The sequence below is a fragment of the Schistocerca serialis genome, chromosome 4 (assembly GCF_023864345.2).
Source record: "Schistocerca serialis cubense isolate TAMUIC-IGC-003099 chromosome 4, iqSchSeri2.2, whole genome shotgun sequence".
In the NCBI taxonomy this organism is placed as follows: domain Eukaryota; kingdom Metazoa; phylum Arthropoda; class Insecta; order Orthoptera; family Acrididae; genus Schistocerca; species Schistocerca serialis.
This window is the reverse complement of record NC_064641.1, coordinates 968,779,876-968,795,946: the sequence shown is the minus strand read 5'-3', so window position 1 is coordinate 968,795,946 and position 16,071 is coordinate 968,779,876.

Below are 16,071 nucleotides of genomic sequence, written 5' to 3'. Positions count from 1 at the left end.
GTATCGGAAACTAATACTGGACTCACAGGAAAGGTTCAGATCACCGACTGTAAGAAGAGTCTCTATTCTTGTACTTAAGGCGGCATTGTGCCCTTTGTATTCAATCCCAATGCGTTTTCTGTGTTTCATCGTCAATGTGAAGGTCCAAGGAATACATGGAACCTGCAGTGGTGTATCGGAAACTAAGTCTGGTCGCACAGGAAAGGATCAAAGCACTGACTCTAAGGAGTCTCACTCTTCTTGCACTTAAGGCGGCGTTGTGCCTTTTGTATTAAATTCCGATGCGATTTCTGTGTTTCATCGTCAATGTGATGGTGCAAGGAATACATAGAACCAGCAGTGGTGTATCGGAAACTAATACTGGTCTCACAGGAAAGGATCAAAGCACCGACTGTAAGAAGAGTCTCAATTCTTGTACTTAAGGCGGCGTTGTACCTTTTGTATATATTTCCGATGCGATTTCTGTGTTTCATCGTCAATGTGAAGGTCCCAGGAATACATTGAACCTGCAGTGGTGTATCGGAAACTAATACTGGTCTCACAGGAAAGGATCAAAGCACAGACTCTAAGAAGTCTCACTCCTTTTGCACTGAAGGCGGCATTATGCCTTTTGTATTTAATTAAGACGTAATTTCAGTGTTTCATCATCAATGTGTATGTAAAAGGAATACATTGAACCTGCAGTGGTGTATCGGAAACTAATACTGGTCTCATAGGAAAGGATCAAAGCACAGACTCTACGAAGTCTCACTCTTCTTGCATTTAAGGCGGCATTGTGCCTTTTGAATTTAATTCCGATGTAATTTCAGTGTTTCATCGTCAATGTGAATGTCCAAGGAATACATTGAACCTGCAGTGGTGTATCGGAAACTAATACTGGTCTCACAGGAAAGGATCAATGCACCGACTGTAAGAAGAGTCTCTATTCTTGTACTTAAGGCGGCATTGTGCCTTTTGTATTTAATTCCGATGCAATTTCTGCGTTTCATCGTCAATGTGAAGGTCCAAGGAATACATTGAAACTGCAGTGGTGTTTCGGAAACTAATACTGGTCTCACAGGGAATGCTCAAAACACCGACTGTAAGAAGAGTCTTTATTCTTGTACTTAAGGCGGCATTTTGCCTTTGGTATTTAATTCCGATGCCATTTCTGTGTTTCATCGTCAATGTGAAAGTCCAAGGAATACATAGAACCTGCAGTGGTGTATCGGAAACTAATACTGGTCTCACAGGAAAGGATCAAAGTACCGACTGTAAGAAGAGTCTCTATTCTTGTACTCAAGGCGGCATTGTGCCTTTTGTATTTAATTCCGACGCGATTTCTGTGTTTCGTCGTTAATGTGAAGGTTCAAGGAATACATTGAACCTGCAGTGGTGTATCGGAAATGAATAAAGGTCTCCGAGGAAAGGATTAAATCACAGACTCTAAGAAGTCTCACTCTTCTTGCACTTAAGGCGGCATTGTGCCTTTCGTATTTAATTCCGATGTAATTTCAGTGTTTCATCGTCAATGTGTATCTAAAAGGAATACATTGTACCTGCAGTGGTGTATCGGAAACTAATACTGGTCTCATAGGAAAGGATCAAAGCACAGACTTTAAGAAGTATCACTCTTCTTGCATTTACGGCGGCATTGTGCCTTTTATATTTAATTCCGATGAAATTTCAGTGTTTCATCGTCAATGTGAATGGCCAAGGAATACATAGAACCTGCAGTGGTGTATCGGAAACTAATACTGGTATCACAGGAAAGGATCGAAGCACAGACTGTAAGAAGAGTCTCTATTCTTGTACTTAAGGCGGCATTGTGCCATTTGTATTTAATTCCGACGCGATTTCTGTGTTTCGTCGTTAATGTGAAGGTCCAAGGAATACATTGAACCTGATGTTGTGTATTGGAAACGAATACTGGTCACATAGGAAAGGATCAAATCACAGACTCTAAGAAGTCTCACTCTTCTTGCACTTAAGGCGGCATTTTGCCTTTTGTATTTAATTCCGATGTGATTTCAGTGTTTCATCGTCAATGTGTATGTAAAAGGAATACATTGAACCTGCAGTGGTGTATCGGAAACTAATACTGGTCTCATATGAACGGATCAAAGCACAGACTATAAGAAGTCTCACTCCTTTTGCACTTAATGTGGCATTGTGCATTTTGTATTTAATTCCAATGTAATTTCAGTGTTTCATCGTCAATGTGAATATCCAAGGAATACATAGAACCTGCAGTGGTGTATCGGAAACTAATATTGGTCTCACAGGAAAGGATCAAAGCACCGACTGTAAGAAGAGTCTCTATTCTTGTACTTAAGGCGGCATTGTGCCTTTTATATTTAATTCCGACGCGATTTCTGTGTTTCGTCGTTTATGTGAAGGTCCAAGGAATACATTGAACCTGCAGTGGTGTATCGGAAACGAATACTGGTCTCACAGGCAAGGATCAAATCACAGACTCTAAGAAGTCTCACTCTTCTTGCACTTAAGGCGGCATTGTGCTTTTTGTATTTAATTCCGATGTAATTTCAGTGTTTCATCATCAATGTGTATGTAAAAGGAATACATTGAACCTGCAGTGGTGTATCGGAAACTAATACTGGTCTCATAGGAGCGGATCAAAGCACAGACTTTAAGAAGTCTCACTCTTCTTGCACTTAAGGCGGCATTGTGCCTTTCGTATTTAATTCCGATGTAATTTCAGTGTTTCATCGTCAATGTGTATCTAAAAGGAATACATTGTACCTGCAGTGGTGTATCGGAAACTAATACGGGTCTCATAGGAAAGGATCAAAGCACAGACTTTAAGATGTATCACTCTTCTTGCATTTACGGCGGCATTGTGCCTTTTATATTTAATTCCGATGAAATTTCAGTGTTTCATCGTCAATGTGAATGTGCAAGGAATACATAGAACCTGCAGTGGTGTATCGGAAACTAATACTGGTCTCACAGGAAAGGATCGAAGCACAGACTGTAAGAAGAGTCTCTATTCTTGTACTTAAGGCGGCATTGTGCCATTTGTATTTAATTCCGACGCGATTTCTGTGTTTCGTCGTTAATGTGAAGGTCCAAGGAATACATTGAACCCGATGTTGTGTATTGGAAACGAATACTGGTCACATAGGAAAGGATCAAATCACAGACTCTAAGAAGTCTCACTCTTCTTGCACTTAAGGCGGCATTTTGCCTTTTGTATTTAATTCCGATGTGATTTCAGTGTTTCATCGTCAATGTGTATGTAAAAGGAATACATTGAACCTGCAGTGGTGTATCGGAAACTAATACTGGTCTCATATGAACGGATCAAAGCACAGACTATAAGAAGTCTCACTCCTTTTGCACTTAATGTGGCATTGTGCATTTTGTATTTAATTCCAATGTAATTTCAGTGTTTCATCGTCAATGTGAATATCCAAGGAATACATAGAACCTGCAGTGGTGTATCGGAAACTAATATTGGTCTCACAGGAAAGGATCAAAGCACCGACTGTAAGAAGAGTCTCTATTCTTGTACTTAAGGCGGCATTGTGCCTTTTATATTTAATTCCGAAGCGATTTCTGTGTTTCGTCGTTTATGTGAAGGTCCAAGGAATACATTGAACCTGCAGTGGTCTATCGGAAACGAATACTGGTCTCACAGGCAAGGATCAAATCACAGACTCTAAGAAGTCTCACTCTTCTTGCACTTAAGGCGGCATTGTGCTTTTTGTATTTAATTCCGATGTAATTTCAGTGTTTCATCATCAATGTGTATGTAAAAGGAATACATTGAACCTGCAGTGGTGTATCGGAAACTAATACTGGTCTCATAGGAGCGGATCAAAGCACAGACTTTAAGAAGTCTCACTCTTCTTGCATTTAAGGCGGCATTGTGCCTTTTGTATTTAATTCCGATGTAATTTCAGTGATTCATCGTCAATGTGTATGTAAAAGAAATACATTGAACCGGCAGTGGTGTATCGGTAACGAATACTGGTCTCTCAGGAAAGGATCAAATCACTGACTCTAAGAAGTCTCACACTTCTTGCACTTAAGGCGGCATTGTGCCTTTTGTACTTAATTCCGATGTAATTTAAGTGTTTCATCGTCAATGTGTAAGTAAAAGGAATACCTTGAACCAGCAGTGGTGTATCGGAAACCAATACTGGTCTCATAGGAAAGGATCAAAGTACAGACTCTAAGAAGTGTCACTCCTTTTGCACTTAAGGTGGCATTGTGCCTTTTGTACTTAATTCCGATGTAATTTCAGTGCTTCATCGTCAATGTGTATGTAAAAGGAATACATTGAACCTGCAGTGGTGTATCGGTAACTATAACTGGTCTCACAGGGAAGGATCTAAGCACAGACTCTAAGAAGTCTCACTCTACTTGCACTTAAGGCGGCATTGTGCCTCTTGTATTTAATTCCGATGTAATTTCAGTGTTTCATCGTCAATGTGAAGTAAAAGGAATACCGTGAACCAGCAGTGGAGTATCGGAAACTAAAACTGGTCTCATAGGAAAGGATCAAAGCACAGACTCTAAGAAGTCTCACTCCTTTTGCACTTCAGGTGGCATTGTGCCTTTTGTATTTAATTCCGATGTAATTTCAGTGTTTCATCATCAATGTGTATGTAAAAGGAATACATTGAACCTGCAGTATTCTATCGGAAACTAATACTGGTCTCATAGGGAAGGATCAAAGCACAGACTATAAGAAGTCTCACTCCTTTTGCACTTAAGGTGGCATTGTGCATTTTGTATTTAATTCCGATGTAATTTCAGTGTTTCATCGTCAATCTGAATATCCAAGGAATACATAGAACCTGCAGTGGTGTATCGGAAACTAATACTGGTCTCACAGGAAAGGATCAAAGTACCGACTGTAAGAAGAGTCTCTATTCTTGTACTCAAGGCGGCATTGTGCCTTTTGTATTTAATTCCGACGCGATTTCTGTGTTTCGTCGTTAATGTGAAGGTTCAAGGAATACATTGAACCTGCAGTAGTGTATCGGAAATGAATAATGGTCTCAGAGGAAAGGATCAAATCACAGACTCTAAGAAGTCTCACTCTTCTTGCACTTAAGGCGGCATTGTGCCTTTCGTATTTAATTCCGATGTAATTTCAGTGTTTCATCGTCAATGTGTATCTAAAAGGAACACATTGAACCTGCAGTGGTGTATCGGAAACTAATACTGGCCTCATAGGAAAGGATCAAAGCACAGACTTTAAGAAGTATCACTCTTCTTGCATTTACGGCGGCATTGTGCCTTTTATATTTAATTCCGATGAAATTTCAGTGTTTCATCGTCAATGTGAATGTCCAAGGAATACATAGAACCTGCAGTGGTGTATCGGAAACTAATACTGGCCTCACAGGAAAGGATCGAAGCACAGACTGTAAGAAGAGTCTCTATTCTTGTACTTAAGGCGGCATTGTGCCATTTCTATTTAATTCCGACTCGATTTCTGTGTTTCGTCGTTAATGTGAAGGTCCAAGGAATACATTGAACCAGAGGTTGTGTATTGGAAACGAATACTGGTCACATAGGAAAGGATCAAATCACAGACTCTAAGAAGTCTCACTCTTCTTGCACTTAATGTGGCATTGTGCATTTTGTATTTAATTCCAATGTAATTTCAGTGTTTCATCGTCAATGTGAATATCCAAGGAATACATAGAACCTGCAGTGGTGTATCGGAAACTATAACTGGTCTCACAGGAAAGGATCAAAGCACAGACTCTAAGAAGTCTCACTATACTTGCACTTAAGGCGGCATTGTGCCTCTTGTATTTAATTCCGATGTAATTTCAGTGTTTCATCGTCAATGTGTAAGTAAAAGGAATACCTTGAACCAGCAGTGGTGTATCGGAAACTAAAACTGGTCTCATAGGAAAGGATCAAAGCACAGACTCTAAGAAGTCTCACTCCTTTTGCACTTAAGGTGGCATTGTGCCTTTTGTATTTAATTCCGATGTAATTTCAGTGTTTCATCATCAATGTGTATGTAAAAGGAATACATTGAACCTGCAGTGGTGTATCGGAAACTAATACTGGGCTCATAGGAAAGGATGAAAGCACAGACTCTAAGAAGTCTCACTCTTCTTGCACTTAAGGCGGCGTTGTGCCTGTTGTATTTAATTCCGATGTAATTTCAGTGTTTCGTCGTCAATGTGAATGTCCAAGGAATACATTGAATTTGCAGTGGTGTATCGGAAACTAATACTGGTCTCACAGGAATGGATCAAAGCACCGACTATAAGAAGAGTCTATATTCTAGTACTTAAGGCGGCATTGTGCCTTTTGTATTTAATTCCGATGTAATTTCAGTGTTTCATCGTCAATGTATATGTAAAAGGAATACATTGAACCTGCAGTGGTGTATCGGAAACTAATACTGATCTCATAGGAAAGAATCAAAGCACAGACTCTAAGAAGTGTCACTCTTCTTGCATTTAAGGCGGCATTTTGCCTTTTGTATTTAATTCCGTTGTAATTTCAGTGTTTCATCGTCAATGTGAATGTCCAAGCAATACATAGAACCTGCAGTGGCGTATCGGAGGCTAATACTGGTCTCACTGGAAAGGATCAAAGCACCGACAGTAAGAAGAGTCTCTATTATTGTACCTAAGGCGGCATTGTGCCTTTTGTATTTAATTCCGACGCGATTTCTGTGTTTCATCGTCAATGTGAAGGTCCAAGGAATACATTGAACCTTCAGTGGTGTATCGGAAACTAATACTGGTCTCTCAGGAAGTGATCAAAGCACAGACTCTAAGTAGTCTCACTCTTCTTGCACTTAAGACGGCATTTTGCCTTTAGTATTTAATTCCGATGCACTTACAGTGTTTCATCGTCAATGTGTATGTATAAGAAATACATTGAAACTGCCATGGTGTATCGGTAACTAATACTGGTCTGACAGGAATGGATGAAAACACAGACTCTAAGAAGTCTCACTCTTCTTCCACTTAAGGCGGCATTGTGCCTTTTGTATTTAATTCCGATGTAATTTCAGTGTTTCATCGTCAATGTGAATGTCCAAAGAATACATAGAACCTGCAGTGGTGTATCGGAAACTAATACTGGTCTCACAGGAAAGGATCAAAGCACCGACTGTAAGAAGAGTCTCTATTCTTGCACTTAAGGCGGCATTGTGCCTTTTGTATTTAATTCCGATGTAATTTCAGTGTTTCATCGTCAATGAGTATGTAAAAGGAATACATTGAACCTGCAGTGGTGTATCGGAAACTAATACTGGTCTCACAGGAAAGGATCAAAGCACCGACTGTAAGAAGAGTCTCTATTCTTGTACTTAAGGCGGCATTGTGCCAGTTGTATTTAATTACGACGCGATTTCAATGTTTCATCGTCAATGTGTATGTAAAAGAAATACATTGAACCTGCCGTGGTGTATCGGAAACGAATACTGGTCTCACAGGAAAGGATCAAATCAGAGACACCTAAGAAGTCTCACTCTTCTTGCACTTAAGGCGGCATTGTGCCTTTTGTATTTAATTCCGATGTATTTTCAGTGTTTCTTCGTCAATGTGAATGTCCAAGGAATACATAGAACCTGCAGTGGTGTATCGGAAACTAATACTGGTCTCACAGGAAAGGATCAAAGCACCGACTGTAAGAAGAGTCTCTATTCTTGTACTTAAGGCGGCATTGTGCCAGTTGTATTTAATTCCGACGCGATTTCAGTGTTTCATCGTCAATGTGTATGTGAAAGAAATACATTGAACCTGCCGTGGTGTATCGGAAACGAATACTGGTCTCACAGGAAAGGATCAAATCACAGACTCTAAGAAGTCTCACTCTTCTTGCACTTAAGGCGGCATTGTGCCTTTTGTATTTAATTCCGATGTAATTTCAGTGTTTCATCGTCAATGTGTATGTAAAAGGAATACATAGAACCTGCAGTGGTGTATCGGAAACTAATACTGGTCTCACAGGAAAGGATCAAAGCACCGACTGTAAGAAGAGTCTCTATTCTTGTACTTAAGGCGGCATTGTGCCAGTTGTATTTAATTCCGACGCGATTTCTGTGTTTCGTCGTTAATGTGAAGGTCCAAGGAATACATTGAACCTGCAGTGGTGTATCGGAAACTAATACTGGTCTCATAGGAACGGACCAAAGCACAGACTATAAGAAGTCTCACTCCTTTTGCACTTAAGGTGGCATTGTGCATTTTGTATTTAATTCCGATGTAATTTCAGTGTTTCATCGTCAATGTGAATATCCAAGGAATACATAGAACCTGCAGTGGTGTATCGGAAACTAATACTGGTCTCACAGGAAAGGATCAAAGCACCGACTGTAAGAAGAGTCTCCATTCGTGTACTTAAGGCGGCATTGCGCCTTTTGTATTATTTCCGACGCAATATCTGTAATTCGTCGTGTATGTGAAGGTCCAAGGAATACACTGAACCTGCAATGGTGTATCGGAATCGAATACTGGTCTCACAGGCAAGGATCAAATCACAGACTCTAAGAAGTCTCACTCTTCTTGCACTTAAGGCGGCATTGTGCCTTTTGAATTGAATTCCGATGTAATTTCAGTGTTTCATCGTCAATGTGTATGTAAAGGGAATACATTGAACCTGCAGTGGTGTATCGGACACTAATACTGGTCTCATAGGAGAGGATCATAGAACAGACTTTAAGAAGTCTCACTCATCTTGCATTTAAGGCGGCATTGTGCCTTTTGTATTTAATTCCGATGTAATTTCAGTGTTTGATCGTCAATGTGTATGTAAAGGAATACATTGAACCTGCAGTGGTGTATCGGAAACGAAATCTGGTCTTACAGGGAAGGATCAAATCACAGACTCCAAGAAGTCTCACACCTTTTGCACTTAAGGTAGCATTGTGCCTTTTGTATTTAATTCCGATGTAATTTCAGTGTTTCATCGTCAATGTGTATGTAAAAGGAAAACATTGAACCCGCAGTGTAGTATCGGAAACTAATACTGGTCTCATAGGAAATGATCAAAGCACAGACTCTAAGAAGTCTCACTCCTTTTCTACTTAAGGTGGCATTGTGCCTTTTGTATTTAATTCCGATGTAATATCAGTGTTTCATCGTCAATGTGTATGTAAAAGGAATACATTGAACCTGCAGTGGTGTATCGGAAACTAATACTGGTCTCATAGGAAAGGATCAAAGCACAGACTATAAGAGGTCTCACTCCTTTTGCACTTAAGGTGGCATTGTGCATTTTGTATTTAATTCCGATGTAATTTCAGTGTTTCATCGTCAATGTGAATATCCAAGGAATACATAGATCCTGCAGTCGTGTATCGGAAACTAATACTGGTCTCACAGGAAAGAATCAAAGCACCGACTGTTGGAAGATCCTCTATTCTTGTACTTATGGCGGCATTGTGCCTTTTGTATTTAATTCCGACGCGATTTCTGTGTTTCGTCGTTAATGTGAAGGTCCAAGGAATACATTGAACCTGCAGTGGTGTATCGGAAACGAATACTGGTCTCATAGGAAAGGATCAAATCACAGACTCTAAGAAGTCTCACTCTTCTTGCACTTAAGGCTTCATTGTGCCTTTGGTATTTAATTCCGATGCCATTTCTGAGTTTCATCGTCAATGTGAAAGTCCAAGGAATACATTGAACCTGCAGTGGAGTATCGGAAACTAATACTGGTCTCACAGGAAAGGATCAAAGCACTGACTCTAAGAAATCCCACTCTTCTTGCACGTAAGGCGGCATTGTGCCTATTGTATTTAATTCCGATGTAATTTCAGTGTTTCATTGTCAATGTGTATGTAAACGGAATACATTGAACCTGCAGTGGTATATCGGAAACTAATACTGGTCTCATAGGAAAGGATCAAAGCACCGACTGTAAGAAGAGTCTCTATTCTTGCACTGAAGGCGGCATTTTGCCTTTTGTATTTAATTCCGTTGTAATTTCAGTGTTTCATCGTCAATGTGAATGTCCAAGGAATACTTTGAACCTGCAGTGGCGTATCGGAAGCTAATACTGGTCTCACAGGAAAGGATCAAACCACCGACTGTAAGAAGAGTCTCTATTCTTGTACTTAAGGCGGCATTGTGCCTTTTGTATTTAATTCCGACGCGATTTCTGTGTTTCATCGTCAATGCGAAAGTCCAAGGAATACATTGAACCTGCAGTGGTGTATCGGAAACTAATACTGGTCTCTCAGGAAGGGATCAAAGCACAGACTCTAAGAAGTCTCACTCTTCTTGCACTTAAGACGGCATTTTGCCTTTAGTATTTAATTCCGATGCACTTTCAGTGTTTCATCGTCAATGTGTATGTAAAAGGAATACATTGAACCTGCAGTGGAGTATCGGAAACTAACACTGGTCTCACAGGAAAGGATCAAAGCACAGATTCTAAGAAGTCTCCCTCTCCTTGCACTTAAGGCGGCATTCTGCCTTTTGTATTTAATTCCGATGTAATTTCAGTTTTTCATCGTCATTGTGAATGTCCAAGGAATACATTGAACTACCAGTGGTGTATCGGAAACGGATACTGGTCTCACAGGAAAGGATCAAAGCACCGACTGTAAGAAGAGTCTCAATTCTTGTACTTAAGGCGGGGATGTGCCTTTTGTATTTAATTCCGATGCGATTTCTGTGTTTCATCGTCAATGAGAAGGTCAAAGGAATACATTGAACCTGCAGTGGTGTATCGGAAACTAAGTCTGGTCGCACAGGAAAGGATCAAAACACTGACTCTAAGAAGTCTCACTCTTCTTGCACTTAAAGCGGCATTATGCTTTTTGTATTTAATTCCGATGTAATTTCAGTGTTTCATCGTCAATGTGTATGTAAAGGAATACATTGAACCTGCAGTGGTGTATCGGAACCTAATACTGGTCTCATAGGAAAGGATCAAAGCACAGACTCTACGAAGTCTCACTCTTCTTGCATTTAATGCGGCATTGTGCCTTTTGTATTTAATTCCGATGCGATTTCTGTGTTTCATCGTCAATGTGAAGGTCCAAGGAATACATTGAACCTGCAGTGGTGTATCGGAAACTAATACTGGTCTCACAGGAAAGGATCAAAGCACCGACTGTAAGAAGAGTGGCAATTCTTGTACTTAAGGCGGCGTTGTGCCTTTTGTATTAAATTCCGATGCGATTTCTGTGTTTCATCGTCAATGTGATGGTGCAAGGAATACATAGAACCAGCAGTGGTGTATCGGAAACTAATACTGGTCTCACAGGAAAGGATCAAAGCACCGACTGTAAGAAGAGTCTTTATTCTTGAACTTAAGGCTGCATTGTTCCTTTTGTATTTAATTCCGAAGCGATTTCTGTGTTTCATCGTCAATATGAAGGTCCAAGGAATGCATTGACCCTGCAGTGGAGTATCGGAAACTAACACTGGTCTCACAGGAAAGGATCAAAGCACAGACTCCAAGAAGTCTTACTCTTCTTGCACATAAGGTGGCATCGTGCCTTTTGTATTTATTTCCGATGTAATTACAGTGTTTCATCGTCAATGTGAATGTCCAGTGAATACATAGAATCAGCAGTGCTGTATCGGAATCTAATACTGGACTCACAGGAAAGGATAAGAGCACCGACTGTAAGAAGAGTCTCTATTCTTGTATTTAAGGCGGCATTGTGCCCTTTGTATTTAATCCCAATGCGTTTTCTGTGTTTCATCGTCAATGTGAAGGTCCAAGGAATACATGGAACCTGCAGTGGTGTATCGGAAACTAAGTCTGGTCGCACAGGAAAGGATCAAAGCACTGACTCTAAGGTGTCTCACTCTTCTTGCACTTAAGGCGGCGTTGTGCCTTTTGTATTAAATTCCGAAGCGATTTCTGTGTTTCATCGTCAATGTGATGGTGCAAGGAATACATAGAACCAGCAGTGGTGTATCGGAAACTAATACTGGTCTCACAGGAAAGGATCAAAGCACCGACTTTAAGAAGAGTCTCAATTCTTGTACTTAAGGCGGCGTCGTACCTTTTGTATATATTTCCGATGCGATTCCTGTGTTTCATCGTCAATGTGAAGGTCCAAGGAATACATTGAACCTGCAGTGGTGTATTGGAAACTAATACTGGTCTCATAGGAAAGGATCAAAGCACAGACTCTACGAAGTCTCACTCTTCTTGCATTTAAGGCGGCATTGTGCCTTTTGAATTTAATTCCGATGTAATTTCAGTGTTTCATCGTCAATGTGAATGACCAAGGAATAGATAGACCCAGCAGTGGTGTATAGGGAACTAATACTGGTCTCACAGGAAAGGATCAAAGCACCAACTGTAAGAAATGCCTCAATTCTTGTACTTAAGGCGGCGTTGTGCCTTTTGTATTTAATTCCGATGCGATTTCTGTGTTTCATCGTCAATGTGAAGGTCCAAGGAATACCTTCAACCTGCAGTGGTGTATCGGAAACTAATACTGGTCTCTCAGGGAATGCTCAAGAGCACCGACTGTAAGAAGAGTCTTTACTCTTGTACTTAAGGCGGCATTGTGCCTTTTGTATTTAATTCCGATGCGATTTCTGTGTTTCATCGCCGATGTGTAGGTCCAAGGAATACATAGAAACTGCAGTGGAGTATCGGAAACTAACACTGGTCTCACAGGAAAAGGTCAAAGCACAGACTCTAAGAAGTCTCGATCTTCTTGCACTTAAGGCGGCATTGTGCCTTTTGTATTTAATTCCGATGTAATTTCAGTGCTTCATCGTCAATGTGAATTTCCAAGGAATACATAGAACCAGCACTGGTGTATCGGTAACTAATACTGGTCTCAAAGGAAAGGATCAAATCACCGACTGTAAGAAGAGTCTCAATTCTTCTACTTAAGGCGGCGTTGTGCCTTTTGTATTTAATTCCGATGCGATTTCTGTGTTTCATCGTTAATGTGAAGCTCCAAGGAATACATTGAACCTGCAGTGATGTATCGGAAACTAATACTGGTCTCTCTGGAAAGGATCAAATCACAGACTCTAAGAAATCTCACTCATCTTGCACTTAAGGCGGCATTGTGCCTTTTGTACTTAATTCCGATGTAATTTAAGTGTTTCATCGTCAATGTGTATGTAAAAGAAATACATTGAACCTGCAGTGGTGTATCGGAAACCAATACTGGTCTCATAGGAAAGGATCAAAGTACAGACTCTAAGAAGTCTCACTCCTTTTGCACTTATGGTGGCATTGTGCCTTTTGTACTTAATTCCGATGTAATTTCAGTGTTTCATCGTCAATGTGTATGTAAAAGGAATACATTGAACCTGCAGTGATGTATCGGCAACTAATACTGGTCTCATTGGAATGGATCAAAGCACAGACTGGATGAAGTCTCTGACCTTTTGCACTTACGGTGGCATTGTGCCATTTGTATTTAATGCCGATGTAATTTCAGTGTTTCATCGTCAATGTGTCTGTAAAAGGAATACATTGAACTTGCAGTGGTGTATCGCAAACTAATACTGGTCTCACAGGAAAGAATCAAAGCACCGACTGTAAGAAGAGTCTCTATTCTTGTACCTAAGGTGGCGTTGTGTCTTTTGTATTTAATTCCGACGCGATTACTGTGGTTCATCGTTAATGCTAAGGTCCAAGGAATACATTGAACCCGCAGTGGTGTATCGGAAACTATAACTGGTCTCACAGGAGAGGATCAAAGCACAGACTCTAAGAAGTCTCACTCTACTTGCACTTAAGGCGGCATTGTGCCTTTTGTATTTAATTCCGATGTAATTTCAGTGTTTCATCGTGAATGTGTAAGTAAAAGGAATACCTTGAACCAGCAGTGGTGTATCGGAAAATAATACTGGTCTCATAGGAAAGGATCAAAGCATAGACTCTAAGAAGTCTCACTCCTTTTGCACTTAAGGTGGCATTGTGCCTTTTGTATTTAACTCCGATGCAATTTCAGTGTTTCATCGTCAATGTGTATGTAAAAAGAATACATTGAACCTGCAGTGGTGTATCGGAAACTAATACTGGTGTCATAGGAAAGGATGAAACACAGACTCTAAGAAGTCTCACTCTTTTTGCATTTAAGTCGGCATTGTGCCTTTTCTATTTAATTCCGATGTAATTCCAGTGTTTCATCGTCAATGTGAATGTCCAAGGAATACATTGAATTTGCAGTGGTGTATCGGAAACTAATACTGGTCTCACAGGAAAGGATCAAAGCACCGACTGTAAGAAGAGTCTATATTCTAGTACTTAAGGCGGCATTGTGCCTTTTGTATTTAATTCCGATGCGATTTCCGTGTTTTGTCGTCAATGTGAAGGTCCAAGGAATACATTGAACCTTCAGTGGTGTATCGGAAAATAATACTGGTCTCACAGGAAAGGATCAACGCACAGACTCTAAGAAGTCTCACTCTTCTTGCACTTAAGGCGGCATTGTGCCTTTTGTATTTAATTCCGATGTAATTTCAGTGTTTCATCGTCAATGTATATGTAAATGGAATACATTGAACCTGCAGTTGTGTATCGGAAACTAATACTGATCTCATAGGAAAGAATCAAAGCACAGACTCTAAGAAGTCTCACTCTTCTTGCATTTAAGGCGGAATTTTGCCTTTTGTATTTAATTCCGATGTAATTTCAGTGTTTCATCGTCAATGTGTATGTTAAAGGAATACATTGAACCTGCAGTATTCTATCGGAAACTAATACTGGTCTCATAGGAAAGGATCAAAGTACAGACTCTAAGAAGTCTCACTCCTTTTGTACTTAAGGTGGCATTGTGCCTTTTGTATTTAATTCCGACGTAATATCAGTGTTTCATCGTCAATGTGTATGTAAAAGGAATACATTGAACCTGCAGTGGTGTATCGGAAACTAATGCTGGTCTCATAGGGAAGGATCAAAGCACAGACTATAAGAAGTCTCACTCCTTTTGCACTTAAGGTGGCATTGTGCATTTTGTATTTAATTCCGATGTAATTTCAGTGTTTCATCGTCAATCTGAATATCCAAGGAATACATAGAACCTGCAGTGGTGTATCGGAAACTAATACTGGTCTCACAGGAAAGGATCAAAGTACCGACTGTAAGAAGAGTCTCTATTCTTGTACTCAAGGCGGCATTGTGCCTTTTGTATTTAATTCCGACGCGATTTCTGTGTTTCGTCGTTAATGTGAAGGTTCAAGGAATACATTGAACCTGCAGTGGTGTATCGGAAATGAATAATGGTCTCAGAGGAAAGGATCAAATCACAGACTCTAAGAAGTCTCACTCTTCTTGCACTTAAGGCGGCATTGTGCCTTTCGTATTTAATTCCGATGTAATTTCAGTGTTTCATCGTCAAAGTGTATCTGAAAGAAATACATTGTACCTGCAGTGGTGTATCGGAAACTAATACTGGTCTCATAGGAAAGGATCAAAGCACAGACTTAAAGAAGTATCACTCTTCTTGTATTTACGGCGGCATTGTGCCTTTTATATTTAATTCCGATGAAATTTCAGTGTTTCATCGTCAATGTGAATGTCCAAGGAATACATAGAACATGCAGTGGTGTATCGGAAACTAATACTGGTCTCTCTGGAAAGGATCAAATCACAGACTCTAAGAAATCTCACTCTTCTTGCACTTAAGGCGGCATTGTGCCTTTTGTACTTAATTCCGATGTAATTTAAGTGTTTCATCGTCAATGTGTATGTAAAAGAAATACATTGAACCTGCAGTGGTGTATCGGAAACCAATACTGGTCTCATAGGAAAGGATCAAAGTACAGACTCTAAGAAGTCTCACTCCTTTTGCACTAATGGTGGCATTGTGCCATTTGTACTTAATTCCGATGTAATTACAGTGTTTCATCGTCAATGTGTATGTAAAAGGAATACATTGAACCTGCAGTGATGTATCGGCAACTAATACTGGTCTCATTGGAATGGATCAAAGCACAGACTGGATGAAGTCTCTCACCTTTTGCACTTACGGTGGCATTGTGCCATTTGTATTTAATTCCGATGTAATTTCAGTGTTTCATCGTCAATGTGTCTGTAAAAGGAATACATTGAACTTGCAGTGGTGTATCGCAAACTAATACTGGTCTCACAGGAAAGAATCAAAGCACCGACTGTAAGAAGAGTCTCTATTCTTGTACCTAA